The sequence below is a fragment of the Pleurodeles waltl genome, chromosome 8 (assembly GCF_031143425.1).
Source record: "Pleurodeles waltl isolate 20211129_DDA chromosome 8, aPleWal1.hap1.20221129, whole genome shotgun sequence".
Classification (NCBI taxonomy): Eukaryota; Metazoa; Chordata; class Amphibia; order Caudata; family Salamandridae; genus Pleurodeles; species Pleurodeles waltl.
In genome coordinates, this window is record NC_090447.1 from 1,037,304,488 (window position 1) to 1,037,329,900 (window position 25,413).

A 25,413-nucleotide genomic window follows, 5' to 3' on the forward strand; every position below is an offset into this window, starting at 1 on the left:
TATTCTTCTGGAATGGTTAGTATTACTACATGTAGTCTGCCTGAACTTATTTGGTCACCTTGGGCAAACCTTAGTGATTCTTTATCTATTTACCTTGGCCTGGCACCATATATCCCAACATTAACGTCATTTTTTATATGCTATTGTGGCAAAATTATGGCAAAAACACTGCACCATATTTACAAAGTGATGCAATGGATACATTGAGCCACTTTTAGTGAAAATAATTGTGTTTGACGACCGACTTTGTGTTTCACCACTGTGCATAATAACTGTTTAATGTTCACCAGTATCACATTATATTTTGAATTCGGTTTAGCTGCTTATTGGCTTTAACGTGGCATTAGACATTACATTCTGTATTCAGTTTAGCTGCCTATTGGCTTTAACTTGGCATTAGACATTTTGTATTCAGTTTAGCTGCCCATTGGCTTTATCATGGCATTAGACATTGCAGTTGAGACATTGCAGATGAGCTGTGTTTTTCCACATGATAAACCAAGCTTGTGTTTTTTTTCGTATTCTCTCTCACCGAACACTATCATGATAAGCAAGTGCATATTTTGTGTGTTTCTCTAGTGCAGCCTTGGGAAAGACAGCCTTGAAAACTTGGCCAACTTTCAACACTTGCTTCTTCCAACTCTGACCTACTGTAGCCAGCATGTTTTGACTATTACAGGGAAGGGCCTGTCAGCAGGCTTTTTCATTATTCAATCTATGAAAGGTGTCCCTGGGCAGCAGCAAGGGGAATTTTCCAAGACTTCAGTCAGGAGCGGACGTCAGCTGCCTGACCTGTCCCGTAAGGGTGGAAAATCTCTTTCTTGCAGTTGAACAGGAGTCATCAACTTGCGGGCATGAGAAAGATGATGAGCAGTGATAGGCCCTATGGTGATGAATTTTGACTTTTATTCTTTGCTTTAAAGTTATGCTATAATATAATCACATATATTTGCTGTGTGCATTGCAATTGAGAATCACTTTGATATATTTTCCTTTCATTGCTGTGTAAACATGTGCCTCCAACCTACTAATCTCCTCTCTCAGGAAACTTGTGATGAAGTAATAATAAATGTCTTCTTTAAACTAGGAAACCAAGAAGTGCATTCCAGAGATTGTTTTCAGCTCGGTCATTAGTAGAAGCATAACACCACTTTGTAGCCCCTTGTGTCACATTATGCCTGCGCCAGGTATAATGTATGCAAGGGGGTGTCCCCAGTTAGGCAGGCTGAAAAAATGGCAGAAAGAAATCCAAAAGATTTGTTTGCGCCATTTTTGCAACATTTTAACACCTGCACAGAGCTGGCATTAGAAGGAGGCAGAGCAATATTTATAATGGGCCTCAATGTGCTTGGCAGGATTAGTGGGAACATTTGTACGCTATTCCTGCAAAGCTACAAACTAGTATAAAAAATGCTGATGCTAGTTAACTAACTACCGCCACAGTGTGACTTATATTAAATATGGACCACACATAGTGGCATTATAGGGGCATTAAGGGATGCAGCGCAACTTTTCTTAAACCTTCCCGTAAGTTTGTAATAAATCCCTTAACTTTATGTCTGTCTGAAGTTTTCCTTCTATGGCCACATTGGTCATGGTGTGTAACTTGATTAGGTTTGGACTGAAATTGTATGACTCTACGCTGGGTCCAAATATCCATTTACCTAGAAGGGCATTGATTTCTATGAAGGATGAAAATACTTTCAACAGCTAATAACACACCCTGCTCAAGCAGGACAGGATTCCTGCCCCAACATTCTAATTCTGAATTAATGAATTACACTAATTTAGCCTCCTATGAGAAAGTAATGTGTAGAAAAGAAGCTACTAACCATTTTCTAGACTCATTGGGTTTAGAAAATGGAGGCTGAATGGATAATGTCAGATGAGTACACTATTTAATCTCTCTTTACGTGACTTACTCACCAATGTCAAAGTGAAATAGCCATTGTTACTCCAGGTGCTAATGTGACGAGGAAGCATCAGTACAGTTCTAAATAAATAAGTGCAGAATGTTTTTTATTGAGGTATTGTTTGTATTTAGTTGTTTTTATGGATGATATGTTTTCTTATATTCCCTTTGTCTACTCCATACTCAAGATGTTAAGACTAATAGTCTGCACATATGGCAGGATATGTGGGGGGGGGGTCCAGTCAGCTCCCAAATCCAGCTGCTGTTATTTAGCCAGAATCTGGACTGGACCCAGTGAAATATGTTAAATTTGTCATGTGACACATTTGCCAGCACCCACATTTTGTTTGCTTTCTCTTCTAAGCAGCAATGGGCAGGTGGTAAAGGCCCAAAAACAAAGGCAGAATTTCGGGGCCATTAGTACTCGTTTTGTTCGAGTATGATTCTGGGTGGGAGCTACCTTTAATGCAATCCATTGAAGATAAAAACGGCACACAACCTATTATTGCTTCACAAGCATTTAAGCGAAACATTGTAAGTACGTTTTTGACTTTGTATAATATGCATGTGTTGCATCTTCCATGAACAAGGATGTCCACACGGTAAGTTAGTTTTCTTCTTTATTTGATATTAAGTTTAAGTCATCGTGCAGCGTGACCCTCAGCGACCGCCAGACAAAGAGAATGGCTCCAACTTCCATCGAAGCCCTCCAGGCACACGTGCCACACAATCCTTTTGAAGTCTTGTGAAGCTGCGAGGACAACTGCGGCACGAGACTCCGCATAGGATATAACACATTTTCCCCCTTAATAAAGACTAAAAAAAACAAAAAAACAGTACCAAATGAATTCAACCCATAATCTTCCAGATATTTAGGTTTCCTCACAATTCGTTTAGACTTCTGACAATCTCCCTGTGTACCCTCTTCAACATCCCCAACATCACTCATAACGATCTCTACACCCACACCTCCACACACACCTGAAGTAAAGTCTTCCTCATCACATAAGTGATCCATACCCAAACTCTCCATTTCTACAAACCCTCCTCCAGCGACACCATCAGCAATCACATCCTCGTTACCACTACCACAAGCATTCTCTTTCACACTTACTTTGACTACTTTCCTCTTGCTTCACCACTTCCTCCCTTCAACCATAACAGAATGTTTGGAGACTCGGACCACCTTGGTTGCTGGAAAATACTTGCTACCTTTAACCCTGTGAGGTCTTCTTTTCCTCACCCAATCACCTATTGTAAAATCAACCACTTTCACTTTTTTTAGATCATCATATCTAGATTTAGCCTTTTCCTGTGAAGCTAGCACCTTATCTCTAACAGTTTGATTGCTGGGCCTGTGGCTGTTCGGCTTAGATTTGTCAATCACCCATTTCAGGGACAACTCCTTATACAAGTGTCTACCCCTCAACAAAGCAAAAGGAGTAACCCCAGTCGTCGAGTGTGGGGTGTTTAAATAACACCATATTATTTCCGCAATAGCTTCTTGAATAGACACTCCTGCCCCAATTGCCATTTATACATTCTCTTTCAACACACGATTAACACTTTCCACCATTCCATTACCTTGTGTACTATACAATGCTGTTGTCAGATGTTTCACCCCCATCTCGTCCAAAATCTTTCTCATGAGATGGGAAACAAATTGCACACCATTGTGCATCACCATAAATGCCGGAACACCCTCCAGACGAAACAGCTTCTTCAAAAATGTTATAAGCTCTGTAGTATTGGGTTATCTTCTAAACTTATGCGAAACCCATTTAGAATGGTAATCCACCACCACCAAAATGAACTGCTTCCCTTCATTCCTGCCTCCTATAGGACCAATGAAATCTACACCATTGTTTTCCTATGGCGACACTGGAAAACTGACTGGACACAATGGAGTGTTCCGCACACACACAGACTTCTCTGACTGCATACACTTACTACAATTGCCAACCACAACGTCCACACAAACATCCATGCCAGACCATCAATAGTACAGACAAAGTTTCTTCTTAGTACCTCTAACCCCCACATGGCCCTGATGAGCCAACATAACAAGTTGGTTTCTCAATACCAATGGTAGAATCAACTTTGTGTCCCTCATGACTAAATTACCTTCCACACTCAGCTCTTCTTTAACCTTAAAGAAAGGTCTCACCTCTTCCGTTACTTGACCCTCTCTTGGCCACCCCTTTGTGATATGCTCCTTTACAATCTTTATTAAACAACCCTATGCCACTTCCTTTTCCCAACTTTCCTTCAAAATCACACCTTCAGACATTACCACCCCATCCACCAAACCAATTACCACCTCATTATCATCCTCACTCCCCTCAAAGACATTACATTCATCGGTAACAGGACACCTCAATAAAAAATCAGCCCTGAAATTCCGTCCTCCTTTGATATGTTTCATTGTGAAGTTAAAAGCATGCATTTTGGACAACACCCTTACCAATCGAGGACTTGCATTTCTCATCCCCTTCTCGTTCCATAAATACATCATATGGCTTATGGTCAGTGACCAACAAAAACTCCCATCCCCACAAATATGTGGCAAAATGATGTACAGCCACACACAAGCTAATGCTTCCTTTTCGATAGTGTTGTAGTTGTTCTAAGATGGCGTCAGTCTACGCGAGGCAAAAGCCACAGTGTGCTCGGGACCATCCACAATTTGTGTCAACACTGCACCAATTCCAGTATTACTTGCATCCAGCATCACCACCGACAGCTCTTTTCCATTGAATGGTGGAATCGCAGGTACCCCCAAAATGACTTTTTTTAGAATAATGAAAGCTTCTGTTTGTTCTTCTCCCCAAACATACTTTACATTTTTACGCAATAATTTCCATAAGGGCTCACATTGCAAAGCAAAATTCTGCAAAATTCTGCACAAACCTTGCATGATATTGACACAGACACAAAAAGGATCTCAACTGGTCTTTATCCTTCAGTGGTGTGCCCCTGTCTATAGCTAATAAGAGATCATCTTAAGGTTTAATGCCAAGGTCAGAAATCTTGTAACCCAAAGACTCTACTTCCTTCAGCATAAATTAGCATTTTTGTTTAGAGACTGTCATCCCTTGACCCTCAAGGAAATTAAGAATTTTGTCTACCTTGACCAAATGAGACTGCACAGAATCTGAACTAATCAAAATATCATCCTGATACATCAAAACTCCCTTCTCTTCGCCAAATAGATGATACATCAGTTTTTGGAAGACGGAAGCTGCTGAAGCCAATCCAAACGGCATCTTCAGAAACCGGAAAGGCCCAAACGCCGTGTTGAAAGCAGTCAGCTCTCTAGACTCCTGACTGAGTTCCACCTGATGATATGCCGCTCTCAGATCAAGAATAGAAAAAATCTTACCTCCACCCAACTGGGCCAACATGTCCTGTATCTTGGGCAAAGAGAAACAACCAACTTGAATGTTCTTATTCAAAGATCTGAGGTCCCCCAAAGCCTCAGGTCCCTGGATTTCTTCATAGCAACCACAATGGGAGAAATCCATTGCGAGGACTCTATTGGTTCTATTACCCCGTCCTTGCAAAGCTGAGTCAGATGATCTTTAAGTGTGTGCCTAATATATAAAAGAACATTGCAAACTTTATGTGTGACTGGAATAGCATTAGGCTTGAGGATGATCTTCTGCTCAAACTTTTCACCATCCCCAGTTTGTCTGAAAACACCGCACTATGTTTAGATAACACTTCCTCCAGTGTACCATCAATCCCTTCAACACTGCCCACTAAAGAGATTGGATGAGCAGTTCCAGGTTTGAGGATCATCCCAAACTTACCCTGATCCTTCCATCCTAGAATGTTATAACCTTGTTTAGCAACATATACCTTGGTATGAATGAACATATCCTTGTAATGCAATCGCTCCATAAAATAGCCACATAATTAAATCTCTTGGCCCCCAAAATCTATGGTATGAATATCGGGAGCATGCAATGTTACCCCTTGCCAACACTTATCAAACAACTTGTCAGAAATAATGGTGATAGGAGACTCAGAATCAACTGTGACTTTCACACCGTTGGAACCCACAGTTACCACACAAACCGGTTCCCCAACTTTACCATCCTCTTCAATACCAGTGCCAAGTATGCTAAATCGAGAGAATCATTCTTTCACTTTGTTCATCCTTCCGCATTCCTACTTTCCCATCTTGCTGTGAAAGGTCATCAAGCAACATTACCCTAGAAGAACTCCTGCACACACATGCAAAATGCCCAACCTTTTTGCATTTCGAGCAAGATTTACCTATAGCAGGGCAACACGAATCATTCGCCAAATGACTTTTAGACCCACATCTAAAACAGACTCCTTCTTCCCTTCTCCCTTGCACAACAAAGTAGACTTCATCTTGCAGGCATCCGCATTGACACTCTCACATGAAGTCTTACTTTTGTTTAATACTTTTGAGGCCATCTGTGATCTTTCAATTCCTCTTGCAATCTCAAGCGTTTGCGATTAAGTCTGGTTCCAATTGCACAAAAGCCTTTCCTGAACCTTAGGATTGACACAGTTCACCAATAGCTGATCTCTCAGATACTGTCCAATGGGTCCAACAAATTCACAGGAGGATGCTAATATTCTCAACTCAGCAATAAAGTCATCAATAGTCTTGTGCTCAAACTGCCTATGTGTGAAAAACTTACATCTCTCGACAATTGTGCTGGGCTCCTTCTCAAAATGCTTCTCTAATCTCCTAATAGGCTCAGAGCACTTGTCTACATCTCCATCAAAAGATGAGCGCACCTCAGGTAAATGATCAAATATCCTTTGGCCCTCTCTACCCAAACAATTATATAACATAGCTTTCTTCCTAGCTACCAGAAAAGCTTCCCCATCAATAGCAATCAAGTAACTTTTGAACGATCTGAACCATTGACTCCATCTGACCCTTGGCAGCCGTGGTTCTTCTTAAAACACAGAGGGTTAATTGGCCATGAGTAAATTTGTCATTCTCACATAGAATTTTAAATGCTCAAATCTTGCCTCCATCTAATCACGCCCACCCAACCGGTGATCTAGACGAGCTCTAAATGATGCACAATATAACATGGCACATATAGAGAAATAGAGTACAACAGAGGTGTGCGTGTCACCATTGCTATTGTTCAACATGTAGTTTCCTGTACTGTCTCATGAAGATCATGAGCCTCAAAAGCAGTTGCAAGTTCCAATGTACACAGTTATGCGGCTTCTAACTAAGTACCAAAGAGATCATCCAACGATGTGTAAAAAGCAGTGAATCTTCCTCTTCCAGGCTCCCTGAAGTCTCCAGCAAAATGCTCCTGTATAAGCAGTACCTCGGAGAGCTCCAATAAAGCTGCAAGCAGGGAACACCTTTGCATGAGGAATACTCCTCCACAAAGCACTACACAGGCAAAAAGCAGCTTTACATCAAGAATCTGTCCCTTTAAAGGAAGGAACAGCTTTAAATCCTGGAGCTTGTCCCCTTAAGGCTCCAACAATGAAGCTCCAGGAATCTGCCCCTTAGATACTCCAGCAGGGCAGCAGCTTTAAAATCATGAGCCTGCCCCTTTAAGGCTCCTGCACAGAAGTTCCAGGAGCCTGCCCTTTCAAGGCTCCAGCAAGGCAGCAGCTTTAAAATCAGGAGCCTGCCCCTTTAAGGCTCCAGCAAGGCAACATTACCAAATAAAGGAGCCTGCCCCTTTAAGGCCCAAGAAATGAGTCTCAGCACTCTTCTGACTCCGCCCAGCTGCTCCACAGACAGAAATCATTGGGAAGACATGCTGAAAGCGTGAGTCCTCTTCCTCTCATCACCATATCATGTTGCATCTTCCATGAACAAGGACGCCCACACGGTAAGTTTGTTTTCTTCTTTATTTTATATTAAGTTTAAGTCATCGTTCAGCGTGTCCCCCAGCAACCAGCAGATAAAGAGAACAGCTCCAACTGCTGTCAAAGCCCTCCGGGCACATGTGCCACACAATCCTTTCAGAGTCTTGTGAAGCTGCGAGAACAGCTGCGGCACGAGACTCCACATAGGATATAACAGCATGCAATGTAAGAATGTCAAAGACAAAGATCTGTCTGAATTGTTACACAACATTTTTAAATAACCCTTCTTAATTCCTTATGTAAATCTTTGATAGCACTACTCATTTCAATATAGACCGGCAGAGAGCTTTACGTCTCACACACACATAACACACATTATGTATGACTGTTAAAAGAAAGTGTAAACAATCGATGAACAGGATGTGTTACATAGAACAATGAGGTTATGGGTGTAGAAGCCACATATTGTCTTTATTGATAGGCCTAATATATTAGGATTGCATATTGGGAGAAACACAGTGTCAGGATTTAAATGTAACTCAGTGCTTGGATTGTCTCTACTAATAGGGCTTTACTACTACCCAAATGAACCCTTTTTTAGCAGCCTTGTATTAACAACAGATGGAGAAAAAAAACAGGTTTGAAATCAATACATTGCAGTTTGCATATAGCTCCCTGATGTTGGCTCGCAGCTCACTGTGCTATATTGGAAGGACTGAATTTATGAACTTCAAGCAAGAAAAGGATCTCTGTGAAAAAAGTAGCAATCACGTACCTATCTACACAAAATATATTTCTGTGATCTGCATGTTACCCAATGTGCTTTGCAGGAGTGCTGCAGCATCACGTAATCCTAGCTATTACTTTAAACTGAATAGTGGATTTTGCGCAAGAGGTCAATGGATTGATGCAACAAATTAATGAGGGGATGTCTTCACTTGGCAATGTGATTAACAACAGTAAACAATATATTTAGAATTATGAACCTCAAACAATAACCACACCAGTTTATTAAGAAGAATTATTAATTTATTTCCGTTGTTTAACAATGCTAATGTCACGAAAATAACTATCAAACATAAGTTATAAGCATATAGAATCAATAGTGGCTAATTAGAAAGTCTTATATGTCTGAGTTTAAGCAAAACAATCAAGCAAATAATCTCCAAAATCATAACACTGATTAATATCATCAGAATTGGTAATAATGGTAATGTATACATTAGTACAAACAATCAAAAAGTGTCAATATAAATCTCAAGCATTTGAAAGTTAATACCCTCACTAACCACAAATTAGCAGTAACATATTGGATTTCATGTAAAAGAATTTAGAAACACAAATTTAGAAAAACATACTAACTCTGGTTATTAAAACCTTACTATTAATATGCAGCATTTAAACTATATGTTGCAGCTGGTACCTGCAAAGCAAAAGAGACACATATAACGATGCAACTTCATACATTACCCATAGAACAACAACAGGCAGTCTACTACAGCAAAGGGACATCATCAGGTAAGTCTTCAGAAGATCGGGCCAAATGACAGTTGTTGGACTTTTTTCCTTATGCAGGGTCATCCCAAATCTTTTTGCCTCCTGCCTCCTGCCTCCTATTTCTTATGACCTGTTGCTGTTGGCTTTCGAACTCTGAGCACTTTACCACTGCTCACCAGTGCTAAAGTGCATATGCACTCTGTGTAAATTGTATTGTTGATTGGTTTATCCATGATTGGCATATTTAATTTACTAGTATGTCCCTAGTAAAGTGCACTAGAGGTGCCAGGGCCTGTAAACCAAATGCTACTAGTAGGCCTGCAGCACTGGGTGTGTCACCCACATAGGTAGCTCTGTAATCATGTCTCAGGCCTGCCAGTGCAGTGTCTGTGTGTGCAGTTTTAACTGTAAATTTGACTTGGCAAGTGTACCCACTTGCCAGACCTAAACCTTCCCTTTTCTTACATGTAAGGCACCCCTACGGTAGGCCATAGGTAGCCCAAAGGGCAGGGTGCAGTGTATGGTTAAGGTAGGACATACAGTAATGTGTGTTATATGTCCTGACAGTGAAATATTGCAATATTTGTTTTTCACTGTCGCAAGGCCTGTCCCTCTCATAGGTTAACATGGAGGCTACCTTTAAATATGATTAAAGTGTAGATTTCCTTTGGGAGCCGCCGTTGGCATGTGGAGTTTGGGGTCAGTTTAAAAGTTGGGCTGTTGCACCTCACACTAGACAGTGACACAAAGGGAGCTGGGCTGTAGTCAGCATTTCCTGATGAGCCATCTGTGCTAGAAGGGAGGGGAGGAGTGGTCATTTACACCTGAAAGGGCTGTGCCTGTCCTCACACAATGCAGTCTCCAGCCCCCTGGTGAGTGCCTGGAGCCTGGCCTGGTCAAGGCAGGATTTCACATTCAAGAGAGACTTTGCTTTGGAGTAGGCCTACTTCAAAGGAGAAATTGGGTATAAGAGGGGCACCCAAAACCACAGCCTAGATCACTTCTGGACATCAAGAGGAACCTCTGCCTGGAGAAGAGCTGAAGAGCTGAGGAGAAGTGCTGCCCTGTCTGTGACTGTGCTTTGTGGAGCTATCCTGCGGTTGCTGCTTCTGCCTGTGCAAGGGGACAAAGACTGGACTTTGTGGTATATTCCTGCTTGAGAAGGACTTTCCAAGGGCTTTGAATGAGCTTGTCCCCTGTTCTGAAGTCTCAGGGCCATCAAGACTTCACTTACCAACACCTGGACTCTCTGCTGAGACTCCTGCCCTGACAAGTGGTGCCTTATCCAGTCCCTGGGCCCTTGAAAGGAAAAGCTGGTGAAAATTCAAGGAAATCGACTTCGGACGACTCTGGACCAACGCTGCTGCTGAATCCGGTGACGCCGCCTGCAACCGATTCCGTGATCTTCGCTGGAACGTGACAGCCTTCACAGGCCTGACATGGCTGCAGCCCCACCGATGTCCGCAACTCCGTGGAAGTCACCACACCACGTCGTGACCAACGCCACTCAAAGTGCACGGATTCAATGTTTTGCACGGACGCCACGATCTCCGATTTCGCGCATCGACTTGTTTTACTTCTTCACCAAGGTACTGTACCTTTGGGTCTACATGACTCTGTGGCTGGTGCTGCTGGTGTTGGATGGTTGGGAATGACTCCGTCACGATGCTGTGTTAACACCTCATTGAAGCATTTTGTGTTTCTAAGCGCTATTTTTGGATTTAATCTTTCAAAATTCATAACTTGAATTGTGCGTGGTAGAATTTTGTCATTTTGGTCTTGTTTTGTTGAAATAACTATTTCCTATTTTTCTAAACCTGTGTTGTGTCATTTTGTAGTGTTTTCATTAAGTTACTGTGTGTGTTGGGACAACTCCTTCACACCTAGCACTCTGAAGTTAAGCCTAATGCTTTGCCAAGCTACCAAGGGGGTAAGGAGGGGTTAGCTGAGGGTGATTCTCTTTTACCCTGACTAGCGTGAGGGTCCTTGCTTGAACAGGGGGTAACCTGACTGTCAACCAAAGACCTCATTTCTAACAACAGTTAAACCCAAACTGCTAGTATGACTCGAACCATCAGGAACTCGAACTAAGGATCTCTCTCTAGAGTCTCTCACTCTTCTCTTAAAGTCTCCCTAAAGAAAATCCTACCCAGATTGTTATACTAATCTTTAAAAGGTTTATGACTGGTCAGTACATGGGGTGGTTACCATTCAACCAATAGTAGCTTTAATTGATAACCTAAATTGTTATGATATCAACAATAACCAGGGCACATTCAGAACAGTAACGTTTCCTCTTCCGTCTGGTCTGTGACTCCATTTTTCCATCTCGTCTAAAATTCTCTTCTCAGGAAGAAACTTCTCACATTGTAACATCTACTTCCATCCTCGAGTAAAAAACCATGTAGTAGTGACAATTTCAAACAATAGAACATTTAATTTATGCAAGAACTTTATCAAACTTGACCTTGTAAGGCATAATGCAGCAACCCACTAGGGGTAGCTGTGTACAGATCTATTACCCCATTTAACACCCTTTTATGTAAGCATTGAACCACAGAAAATAACCACAACTTTAGTTACAATTTTGCTCAGTCAAAGAACAGAAATGAATTATGGCAACCATTTTTTAAAGTCACCCGTTTTTGCATGTTAATTCACTATACTGTTAATGCATTAAAATTATTAATAAAACTTATTAGAAAATTCACACTCTCGCAGGAGGCACATTAACCCTCTATGCTACTTTATGAGTCAAAACTGTGAAAAGACAGTACACACTAAAGCCTCTACAGCAAATGCTTGAACTCCAAAAGTTATTATTATTATATATATATATATATATTTTTTTTTTTTAATGAAGCCTTTACAACCTGTTTAGCTAAAAAAAAAATTACTGTCACCTTTTTCCTGGTTGCCAGTTTCTTTGTGGCACAGCTTGTAAAAAACAGAATTATGATTTGACTGTCAAATCTTTTTCCAATTCTAGCACTATCTGTAGGTGATCGTTAACTTTGCAATTGTATTTTGGAAAATAAAATGCTATCTTGTGTGGACCGCATAGCATTATAATAAATATATATATATATATATAAAATAAATACAGGTAGTAAGAGTCGTTTTAAGCATCAACTCGTAGATAAATAGGAAGCATAGAAATACATTTGTATATTCAAACTATATTCACTCAAATCAATGTAATTGAACGCTGATACATTGTCTGGGGCCCCTTTTATTTTTCTTTCAAAATTTACCTGAAAAGCACATTCATACAGCAGTGAGAAATAAAGCAGAACTGTGTGTGTTCCATGAATATTTTGTGTCTTCACAGGAAGCAAATACAAGAACTGCAAATCTAATAATAAAACTATAATTTTAATGCAGTGCCACCTTATATTCGGTTTTATGAGAACTGAAACACATTTCTTAATGTTTTCAATCATTAGAAGTTAAGTAACAAGCATTTTCACATTTTCACATTTGTTCGAGTTAGAGCAATTAGCGTTGTAAAGCAAAAAAATGCAGTGCGATCCCGCTATGTAAAATGCAGCGTGATCGCGCTGCTTGGAAAATAAACAGATAAAGTAGTCCGGACTACTATATAGGGCCATATTTATACTTTTTTGATGCAAAAATGGCGCAAACTTACAAATTACAACCATGGCCCATATTTATACTTTTTAACTGCCGCATTTGTGTCTTTTTTACGCAAAAGCGGCGCAAACTTGAAAAATAAATTGATCTTTGTAAGTATGCGCTGTTTTTGCTTCAAAAAGTGGCGCAACTGCTGCACTAAAAAAGTATAAATATGGGCCTATATTTTGTAAGTTTGCACCGCTTTCAAAAAATTACGCAAATGCGGCTCAAAAAAGTATAAATATGGGTCATAATTTGTTATTGTTTAAAAATGGAGTTACTAAAATGAACATACTACATTTTGTCTTTTATATTTTAACACTTGTAGAATAATTGCGAATTTTTCCTGTCTGTCAGCATCCTACCGTTAGCTTCCTTTTTCTTACTCTCCCGCTTGCAATAATTTCACAGATGTTCCACAGTCAAATCCAGCCTTAACTTTGCTGTATTTGGAATAAAATCCCTTTCCTCCTACCCACGTATGTGCAGTAGTGATCCCAATATTAACTGGCACAATGCGTATGTGCCGTTCCAAGGAACAACAGACAATTAGGGCATAATGTTTGTAGATTTTGACAGAAATCTATGCATATCTGGCATGAAATATGTATCGTTAAAATATGAATCAGTGTGTGCAGCTGGAATTCATGTTGTTCAGTCCTGGGCAAATTCATGCTGTGTTTGATTGGCACACAATGTATGTCAGATTGTGTTAAATGTGTTTGCTTGAATCTGAAACCAGGGTTGTGCTCACAAGCAGGTCTTTGACTGTGCATATGTGTAGTTGACTCTTTTAACAATGCCTGCACAATATCAGAGAATTTTCGTAATTTACGCAGCGTGTCAGGAATGATGGAACTGCTTTTAATGTAGATCTATATTTTTTTCAAGATCTCACATTTTAACAGAGTTCCCAGGATCCAGATTATATAGACATCCCCAACGTGCAGGCCGTGTTTTTCTCCAGTTTGCACAGGTGGTTCCCAGTCACTCCCTCGGCACCTCCTGAAAGTGGGCGCTGCAGCAGGCTCTGAAAGCAGTCCGGTTCCTCTTTTGGTGAAGTATCGAACAGAAGTTGTGTACTACACTTTGTCTTCTGCTATAGATTTTTCCAAACTCTGAGTTCACACCTGTGCTGTAAGGAGTAAATATATGTGCAATCTGGTTTGTGAGGTGCACTCTAGAACAGGCCGGTCCCGTGCACCCCATTTTGTTACGTGGAGCTCATTTCTGGGCTATTGATGCAATTGTGAAATGCTTGATGATGTGCATCCCTTTTGGAGGTCGTCACTGTCACTGTATTGGCTGAGCACACAGCTATTCCCACACAATGACAAGTGAGTGTGACCACTTTCGAAAGGGGTCATGAAACCACGCTAATGAGATTTGTACTGATCAAACGTGTACACAGATGAAAGGAAACACTGGAATTCAGAACAGATTGATTCTCTTTTACACTGACAAGCAAAAGGAGCCAAGCTCACCCTCAGCACACACACCAACATTGCAGTGTGGGCATTTCCAAAGTCTGCATTGAGCACACCGGGCAGCAGTCCTTAAAATTTACTTTGAATGGCCAACATGAGTCAGTTCAGGAAGAGATAACATTTAACCCTATGAGAGAAAAGAGTGTCCCTCTTATTTTTGAAGTGACCCGTCCAAAGACAACCAATAAACAGCAGCTTATGCTTGATTGTGTCACTCTTTGCTAAACATTTCTCCCTGTGTGCTAACCATTGCATTGAGAGTATGAATAGCACAGCGTTCTGTTACATCTTTATCTTTGTTCCTCACAAAAATCCTAATAATTCTAGGCTTCTGCTTCCACAACAGAATGTGTTTACCACCTGGCACCTTCTACCAAACTTTAAAGCGAAAATACATCCTCATAAACAACCTTGAAATCCTACCTTTATATACACCTTAAAATAAGTCAGACCTTGCAACATCACTTTCTGTTTCTTCTCGTCTACATCCTGCAAGATGCTTACAAGGTTAGTTTTTAGGTTCAAATTCATTAATTTTTATGAAGTTTACATGGGCGATACAGAAAAAAAACAAATAATCCATAAATAAGGTTGGCAATAGGTAGAAAACAGTCTTATTTATCAAATAATATCTCACAAAAAGTACATTCGCATTAATGAAGTATGAAATAGGAATATGAGGTAAGACAAATTATATTAAAGAAGAAATAATGATTTGAGCTTCCTGATACTTGCAAGTACTGAGGAGGTATGCGAGGAACGAAAAACGGATATATTTTCCGGTGAGTGTGCGCCGACGCGGAGGCCTCAGCGGATCCGTCCTGGTTTACCTGGTGAGTATGTGTCCTTTACAGTTCTGCCCTCCCCCCCTCTGATCTGTATACTACCACGCATTGGACCAGTGGACCCAAAGTTGTGGTGAGATCTGCAGGATGTCATGGTCATATAGGCGATGGTCACTTGAGATTTATATTAGGCACGCAGCTTTTGTCTCAAGTGAGGCTGATTTGCTCACATGTACATATTGCGTTCCGAATAGGAAGTTGAATTCTTAAACATTTTGGTGCAAAGATTAGAGGCAGCAACATGAATGTAGGATGAATAGCTAGAAGAAAAGGAGCAGATTAACTATTTTCAGGCCATACTACTGAGACAAATACTGCAAATTAGGTTGCAACGAACTTAACTATGCGACAAAAGTACTTAGACTTGAGAAACTCACGAGACAAGAAATAACCAAATGTTGAGAGCCGGTAACTTTGGAAAAGCATTTGGAGTGTGGGAGAGCCCCGCATGGCCTGCGTATTTTGATTGCTTCTAATCGCCCTAAGCCAGAAACGCTTCGGAAATAGGCTACTGATAACTTCAATTAATAAAATTAAAATATGAAAATAATTATCAAGTATGCATGGAAGGATCGTGAGAATGTTATCAAAGAATTAATAAGTCTAAGAAATTAACTCGAAGCAGCTGATAATAAAGAAACATCTGAGAAACAAATGTCAAATATCACTGAAAAGGTTGCAAAAGCTGACAAGGAGATACAACTAAAAACACAGAGAACATTTCTAAGGGATAAAAAAGATTACGAGAGTGGCAAAGTCCTAACCTTCAGTTGCATATCCGATACATTTAGAATTGATGCTCGGCCAACACATAATCTTCACTCTTTACATACGAGTAAACCAGCAGCTGACAGTGCCATTTTTGAATTGAGTCAAAGTGATCTTTCCGTGGAAGACCAATCAGGACCCTCCACTAGGGGAATAAGGAAGCTGACACATTTATCGAAGGAACTCAAGATGATGGGCAAGGAGAGAAATCAACTAAACTGGAAAAAGAGGAAGAGGAAGAGACAAAGGCGGTAAGTGACCAGAAGAAGAAGAAACAAACTCGCCTCCCATGAAAATGTTAACAAAAGTGCAGAAAATGGGAAAATAATGGATGTGAATATCAATGTGGTACATCTTTCAAATAGCCTGTTAAGTGAAACTGAAGTAGAGCTACTGAAGTTTGGGCTATCGTTTTGTGCAACCAATTCTTTTAACTATGCACACAGCTGCATTGACCTCTTTCATTTCACAAGGAAACATACGTCACACAAATGGTTTTATATTAAAAGGTGCCCCCACAGATAAGACTACTGTTAAAGATACAAGAACTCTCACCATTAGTGATAGTGATACCCTGATTACTTTGGCTGAATTGGAAAATGAAACTACCCACTTTGGGGATACTCCTCTTAATCTAGATATTTTAGACATTGAGCTGGGAACCAGTTACCCTGATAATTTCAAAGCTAAGCCTGTATTTATTCCTAGGTTAAACCATGATGCAATAGAAACATTTTATGAGTTTGGTCTTTCAGGATTTTAACAAAAAATCAAGGAATATAATGTGGTATGGGGATATTTTGACCAAAATTCAGAGAGAGGCACTCACATATTTTCAGAATGATCAAAGTATTGTTCTCAGACAACGTGGTTATCCTCAAGAAAGAAATGTATTTGAAGGAAGGGTATCACCAACTGGATGATATAAATTGTTATGAGGAGGTTGATTATAAGACAGTATGAAAGTCTAATAAACTGTACCCTGAGATATTGGTGGAATGGAGGAAAGAGGTTTAATAGAATAGGAAGAGTTTACATGTTTGTATTGTGAACACCCGAAAGTGCCCATACTATTCCTTTTACCCAAATTGCATTAGAACTTAAATAACCCACCAGGGTGACCTATTGTATCGTCCATCAATTTTCTGTCAGAGAATACTTCTATATATATATGTATATGTATATATATATTGGCCACTTTTTACAGCCATTTGTCCTGGCTTTGCCTTCCTATATACAGGAAAGTTGGGACTTTCTTAAACCCTTCGCTGCCAGGCCTTTTCCCCTCCTGTGCCGAGCGTTTTTTTGGCTATTTGGGTCAGTTCGCACTTAGGCCCTCATAACTTTTTGTTCACATAAACTACCCACACCAAATTTGCGCCCTTTTTTTCCAACATCCTAGGGATTCTAGAGTTACGCAGACTTTGTGGGTTCCCCTGAAGGAGACCAAGAAATTAGTCAAAATACAGCAAAAAGTAGTTTTTTTAAAACAAAATGGGAAAAAACGGCTGCAGAAGAAGGCTTGTGTTTTTTCCCCGGAAAATGGCATCAACAAAGGGTTTGCAGTGATAAAATCACCATATTCCTAGCTTTCAGGAACAGGCAGACTTGAATTAGAAAAGCCCATTTTCAACACCATTTTGACATTTAACTGGGACATACCCCATTTTTACTATTTTTTGTGCTTTCAGCCTGATTCCATTTAGTGACAGAAATGGGTGAGAAACTAATGCTGGATCCCAGAAAGCTAAATATTTCTGAAAAGTAGACAAAATTTTGAATTTAGCAGCGGGTCATTTGTGTAGATCCTACAAGTGTTTCCTACAGAAAATAGCAGCTGAAATAAAAGAATATTGAAATTGAGGTGAAAAAAACTGCCATTTTTCTCCACGCTTTTACTCTGTAACTTTTTCCTGCAATGTCAGATTTTTTTAAAGCAATATATCGTTACGCCAGCTGGACTCTTCTGGTTTCGGGGATATATAGGGCTTGTAGGTTCATCAAGAACCCTAGGTACGCAGAGCCAATACATGAGTTGCACCTAGCAATGGGTTTTCATTCTATACCGGGAACACATCAATTGACTTGCTGAAATATAAAAAATGAAAAATAGGTATCAAGAAAACCTTTGCATTTCCAAAATGGCCACAAGATAAGGTGTTGAGAAGCAGTGGTTATTTGCACATCTCTGAATTCCGGGGTGCCCATACTAGCATGTGAATTACAGGCCATTTCTCAAATAGACGTCTTTTTTACACACTGTCTTACATTTGAAAGAAAAACTGTAGAGAAAGACAAGGGGCAATAACACTTGTTTTGATATTCTGTGTCCCCCCATGTCTGCCAATAAAAATGGTACCTCACTTGCTTGGGTAGGCCTAGCGCCTGCGACAGGAACTGCCCCAAAACACAACATGAACACATCACATTTTCACAAAGAAAACAGAGCTGTTTTTTGCAAAGTGGCTAGCTGTGGATTTTGGCCTCTAGCTCAGCCGACACCTAGGGAAACCTAGCAAACCTGCGCAGTTTTGAAAACTAGACACCTAGGGGAATCCAAGATGGGGTGACTTGTGGGGCTCTGATCAGGTTCTGTTACCCAGAATCCTTTGCAAACCTCAAAATTTGGCCAAAAAAACAACTTTTCTTCTCATTTCGGTGACAGAAAGTTCTGGAATCAGAGAGGAGCCACAAATTTCCTTCCGCCCTGCGTTCCCCCATGTCTCCCAATAAAAATGATACCTCACTTGTGGGGATAGGCCTAGCGCTCACGACAGGAAAAGCCTCAAAACACAACGTGGACACATCACATTTTCACAAAGAAAACAGAGCTGTTTTTTGCAAAGCACCTAGCTGTGGATTTTGGCCTCTAGCTCAGCCGGCACCTGGGGAAACCTAGCAAACCTGCACTGTTTTGAAAAGTAGACACCTAGGGGAATCCAAGGTGGGGTGACTTGTGGGGCTCTAACCAGGTTCTGTTACCCAGAATCCTTTGCAAACCTCAAAATGTGGCCAAACAAAACACCTTTTCCTCTCATTTCGGTGACAGAAAGTTCTGGAATCAGAGAGCAGCCACAAATTTCCTTCCACCCAGCGATCCCCCAATTCTCCCAATAAAAATGGTACCTCACTTTTGTGGGTGGGCCTACTGCCTGCGAAAGGGAATATCCCAAAACACTATCTGGACACATCAAAATTATCAAATACAAAACTACCTGTTTTTGTGGTGGGGCACCTGCGTTTTTGGTCCTGGGCTCAGCAGCCTTCTAGGGAAACCTTCCAAACCCAGACATTTCTGAAAACTAGATACCCGAGATAGTCCAGTGAGGTGTGACTTGCGTGGATCCCCCAATGTTTTCTTACCCAGAATCCTCAGCAAACCTAAAATTGAGCTAAAAAATCAAATTTTTCCCACATTTCTGTGCGGGATCACTGCACTGGGACACATTTTGTACCACCCAATGTTCCCCTCAGTCTCCCGGTAAAAATGATACCTCATTTGTGTGGGTGGGCCAAGTGCTTGTGAAAGGGAAGAGCCAAAAACATGTCAATATTGAGGGGGAACCAAAGGGGATCCAAAAGGGCAGTTTGCAAAAATATTTTTTTAGGCTGACAAATGCAGCAGAATTTTTATTGGTATAGATGAGACAATGCTGGGTGGTAGGAATTGTGTGGATTCCTGCAGATTCTGGAAGTTTCCATCACAAAAACTTGGAAAAAATGTTTGATTTCCAGCAAAGTTGGAGGTTTGTAGGGGATTGTGGGTGCAAAAATGGTGCAGGATGCATGTGAAAAACACCACCCTGGAATCACCCAGATTTTTAGTCTTGTGGATTTTTCTACATGGCAGCGTCCCAAAGTCCATAAAGTGCAGCCCTCACCATTCCAAGTGGGACGATTTTGAGAGTTAGCTGAGCTCTCATGGCCCAAATGTAAAACTAAAACCCAAAATAATCAAATGTTTTCTTGCTTGTTGTGGGATAAGATGTTTTAGAGTGCGGGGGAGAGCTGAAAGACTGTTACCTCCTTCAGTTGGGGTGGGGTCGTAACCAGGCCCATACTGGTTGGTAGCCACCACCCCAATATATATATTTTTTTATTTAAATTCCCTGGCATCTAGTAGACTTTCTGCCCCTGGGGTGTGGATCAGGGGTAATTGCCCCATCTGCCCCGTGGTGGGCAGAACAACTTTGGCCCCATTTATTTGGGGTGGGGGTATGGCCATACCCCCACCCTCTTATTTTTGAAAAAAAACTTCCCTGGCCTCTGGTGGGCTTTCTGCCCCCTTTGGAGGCAGATGGACCTTCCAAAAATAGGCCCATCTGCCCCTAAGGGGTGCAGATATGGTCAACAGTAATGTGCCCCCATGGGGAGCGACCCTTACCCAAGGGGCTGGCCTCCTAAAGAAAACACACACATACACACACACCAATCCCTGGTGTCTAAGTGGTTTCTGCCCCCATGGGGGCAGATTGGCCTAACAAAAATCAGCTGATCTGCCCCCAAGCGGGGCAGAAATGGTCTAAATACAATTTGCTCCCCACCTCTAAAAAACAAAACACATTTTTTTTTGTTTATCCCTGGCGCCTAGAGGTTTCTGCCACATCAGGGGGCAGATCGGCCTAATAACAATAGGCGATCTGCCCCTAGGGGGGCAGGAAAGGCCTAAAATAAATTTGCCCCTCCTCTCACCCCGGGAGCGACCATTGCCGAATAGGTCGTTCCCCCCTCTAAAAAAACAAACAAAAAAAATAATTATCCCTGGCACCTAGAGGCTTCTGCCCCCCCGGGGGCAGATCGGCCTAGTAACAATAGGCTGATCTGCCCCCGGGGGGGGGTAGAAATGGCCTCAAATAAATTTGCCACCCCCACCTACACCGCCTCCGGGGAGCAACCCTTGCCTAAGGGGTCGCTCCCCTTGCGTGACATTGACGCCAAAAAAAAGATCCCCGGTGCCTAGTGGTTTCTGTCCCCCTTGGGGGCAGATTGACCTAACAAAAATTGGCCGATCTTCCCCCAAGGGGGGCAGAAATGGTCTAAATACAATTTCCCCCACCCAGGGGAGTTAACCTTGCCTAAGGGTTCGCTCCCCATCTAAAAAAAAAAACACACAAAAAAAAACCACACAAAACAAAAATAGCCCTGGCGCCTAGAGGTTGCCTAAGGGGTCGCTCCCCTTCTGTGAATTTGGCATTAAAAAAAAACTACCTGCCGTCTAGTGGTTTCTGCCCCCCCTTGGGGGCAGTCTGGCCTCTTAAAAATAGGCCAATCTGCCCCCAAGGGGGGCAGAAATGGCCTAAAATAAATTGGCCCCCCGGGGAGTGACCCTTGCCTAAGGGGTTGCTCCCCTTCCGTGAATTTGGCGTAAAAAAAAAAAGAAAAACTCCCTGGTGTCTAGTGGTTTCTGCCCCACTTGGAGGCAGACTGGCCTCATAAAAATAGGGCAATCTGCCCCCAAGAGGGCAGAAATGGCCTCAATATAATTTGCCCCCTAGGGAGAGAACCTTGCCTAAGGGGTCGCTCCCCAACTAAAAAAAACGAACAAAAGAAACACAAAAAAACTAAACAGAAAAAATGATCCCTGGCGCCTAGTGGATTCTGCCCCCCCTGGGGGCAGAAAAGGCCTTGAAAAATATTGATCCCCCTGGGGAGCGACCCTTGTCCAAGGACTCACTCCCCTTATGCCAATTTCAAATAATAAATAAATCCCTGGTGTCTAGTGGGCCTTTCAAAAGCCGGATTGCTTTACAATCCAGCTTTTGAAATGCTCTGAGAGACATCAAAGGGAAGGAAATTCCTTTCCTTCCCTTTGAAGCCTCTCAGGGCCCCCATCACATGATCAGTAGAGGAATGCTTTGCATTTCTCTTCCGATCGTGCTGGAAGCTGAGCTTTCAGTGGGATGGGGAAGTGGCCTCTGATGACGTCAGCGCGCATTTGCACAATGACGTCATAAGATGTCACTGGAGGGATCAAGCGGGTCGGGGGTGGAAGGGGAAGGGCTTCTCCTTCCATCCCTGCCTTGGAGGGGTGGGAGCTAGCGCTCCCTCTGAGCTCAGTGCCCAGGACGTAATGGTTACGTCCTCGGCACATGAGCACAGAAGGAGTTAATAGGTTTGAAGGTATTGCTTGGGAGGAAGATTTCCTGTTGATAACCATTAATGTGGCCAATTGTATATGAGCATTAAACACTCTTTGGCTTTTGAGGTTGTAAACATTTTCTGAGGGCCAGAACACTATCATTGTTTTTCCACACAAGAATGGTGACTCAAATGATCCAGTTTTGTTTCGAGCACAACAATTTTTTCATTAGATCATTCTCTTCCATCAGAAACCAGGGATGGCGATGGGAATGCGCTTTGCTCCAAGTTATGCCGACCTCTTCATGGGGTGGTGGGAGCAACAGGTAACTGAAGTACTGACTACTTCAACTCCAATGTGATCATGTGGTTGAGATACATTGATGATTTGTTTGTGATTTTGAAGGGTAGTACGATTGAGGCTGAAAGATTTGTGGAACAACTGAACAATAATGCTTATAATATTAAATTGACATCTCACATAAGTGATGAAACCATTACATTCTTCAATATCACTGTTGAGGTCATTAACTATAAGATTACCGTGAGACTCCACTGAAAATCTGCAGCAGGTAATACAATGTTGCATGCCTCGAGTAGTCACCCATAGAATCTCACTGAAAGCACGTCTCATGGTGATCTCTTGAGAGTCTGCAGAAACTGTAGTACAGAAAATGTATTTGATGATGAGTGTAAAATCATGTTCCAAAGATTTATTGAAACAAGGCATGAACCAGGGTTCTTTAAAGCTGCTTTGGAAAAGGCTGAACTGAAAAGGAGAGAGGAACTCCTTGTCTCCAAACCCTCTCCCACAGACCTGCCTTACATGCAAGCTGATTTAATCACAACATATAACAGCAAAGCAGGTGAGAAAAATACAATTTTATGGACACACTGGTCTAAATTGCTAGTAGAAGGCAGCCTAACAGATATAATCCATAAAAAACACAGAGTGACTTTTAGGAAAGGAATCTCACTAAAGGACAAACTTAGTAAAAGTGGTGTTGGTAGGATCACTGAAGTTGAGAAATCCATCAAAGGCTTCTACCCTGTGTAAATGGTAAGGCATGCAAAAAGAGTGTGGTTTCCACCAAGTATGAATCACCATTGACAAGTGTCACCGTTAAATCTCACTTGACCTGTTCATCTGACTAAGCCATTTATGGTTTTATTTGTCCCTGAAAACTTTGGTACATTGGTAGTACCCTACATCCTCCCAGAAAGAGGGTTCTGGAAAACATGAGAGCCATTTCACATGCTGAACAGCATTATCCCATTGCACATCATTTTCAACTCAGGCATAACAGTGACGCCTCTAGGTTAAGATTTTTTGTTATTGATAGAATACCTACCAACAAAAGAGGTGGTGACAGGGTTAAGCCACTTAAACAGCTGGAATACCAGTATATAACTGACCTTAACAATTAGGTCCCGAATGGGCTCAACATTGATGAAGAATTGTCTGTACATTTAGGCTGAATTTGTGTTTATGAAAACACAATGAGGTCTATGTGTCTGTCTACTGTCTCCCTAGTTTACATAAGTTTCTATGTACCTTATTGCTCCACCTTACTGCCTTTTCTTCTTACATTCCCCCCCGGATGTCTTCAAAGTCAGAAAATTTTAAAAGTTGTCTACCTTTTGTTTGTTACTTTTCCACTATCACATGCCACTAGGAGCACATCGCTGCTATCATGCTCTCTGTCTTTTGAGTTGAATGGGTTTAGGTTGCACTATACGCAACTATCTACAACTCTTGTCTTTTCATTGTGTTTCCCACAGGTCTTGAATGAGTGTTCATATTATAAAAGGTGTTTATTGAGGTCACTATAAATTGCACCCTTGCCATGCACAGTTTTCTTATCAATATTTTTATTGCAAATGTTTCAGTGATAATATCAAATATACCATACAAGATCTTAACAGTGATATAATATGTGGAGTAATTAGCTGTGCCTGGTGAAGGAGCGAGTTATAGTTAGGGGGTAAGATATAGTTACTTGAAAGAACTCTAACTAAACTGCTGAATTTCTAAGGTTTTTTATGAGTAAATTCAGAACCTAACTATAACCTCCCTGTAACCTTTGACTTTTTCAGTGAATTTCTATGGCTTTTAAACGTAAAGTAATTATAATTACTATACTTTGTTCCAATCCCTGCCATGCACGGCTGAGGGGGTAGGTTGCAAGGTCTGGCCTGCAGCCAGGCCTTGCAGCCAAGCCCTTATAACCACCGAACCCCATGCATGACCTTTGGCCTTGCACAGCGCACATTAGCCACAGGGCCTGCTCTCTCAGTGGATCTGTGAGTGGGCACGTGTGTGTCTGAGTAGGTCTGAAAGTGCGTGTGTTAGTCTATGAGTGGGTGCATGAGTGTCAGAGTGGGCATGGAAATGCATCTATGAGTGAATGAATTAGTATATGAATGAATCTGTGGTTTTTCTCTCATTTTTTTCATATTCACAAAGGTATCTCAAAATTCGTGACAATTTGTGAATTTATGCAAGTACCAGGCATAGTAATGAAAAATTATGTCAAACCCATAACTTACCCCTAAAGCATACCTATATCACATGCCTGGGGTCAGGATACCTTCACTCGGGCCCCTTATGCCACTTTCAATTTGCAATTTCACCCCCGGGGACCGCGTCTAATGAAATAAAATGAAGCCGCAACTTACTAGTCAGGTTGTGGTCAGCCAATTACTGTGCTTCTTTTTGCAAAAAATAATGTATATCACTCTTTTTTTAGAAATATTTTCATAGTTCATTTTATTTATTTGTTTCAGCAATCGCTCATAGTACATTTGCAGAACATTTGAGAAGAGTATATCAAAAGGACATCTTTTTGTAATACACATTTTGCAAGTACATGTAAGTTCTGAAGCTAGAGGCTTTAGAAGTTGGTAGGTTTTAGCATCATATCAATATCTTCCCCAACCAAATTCACATAGATCTTTCTCTACGTAGGCATGATCCAAAACATTTACACCTCTTCTGATCAAGTAGAACGCTCTTTTAATGTGTCCACACACAGAATATGATGTCGATGGAAGGTCAATTAGCAGGACTGATCTCTTGAACTCACTGTACCGAAGATTGTCAAATCTGTGGCAGTTGGAACTAATTTTCCACACATGCTCAAGGTATTTTTCTACATCTTTAAAGTCACATTCTTCTTCTGTCCTACCAAATCCTTTTAGTAACTTCACAGATTCAGCAGTTAGAGCTCGAAGCTTTGTTCCAATTTTGCTTATAGTATCATCACCCATAGGAACATGTGCCTTGATAAGAACACTGGGTATCTCTGGGTCACGTTTCTTGTACAGAATATGGAGCAGGATTTAGGCCCTCCTTATAAAA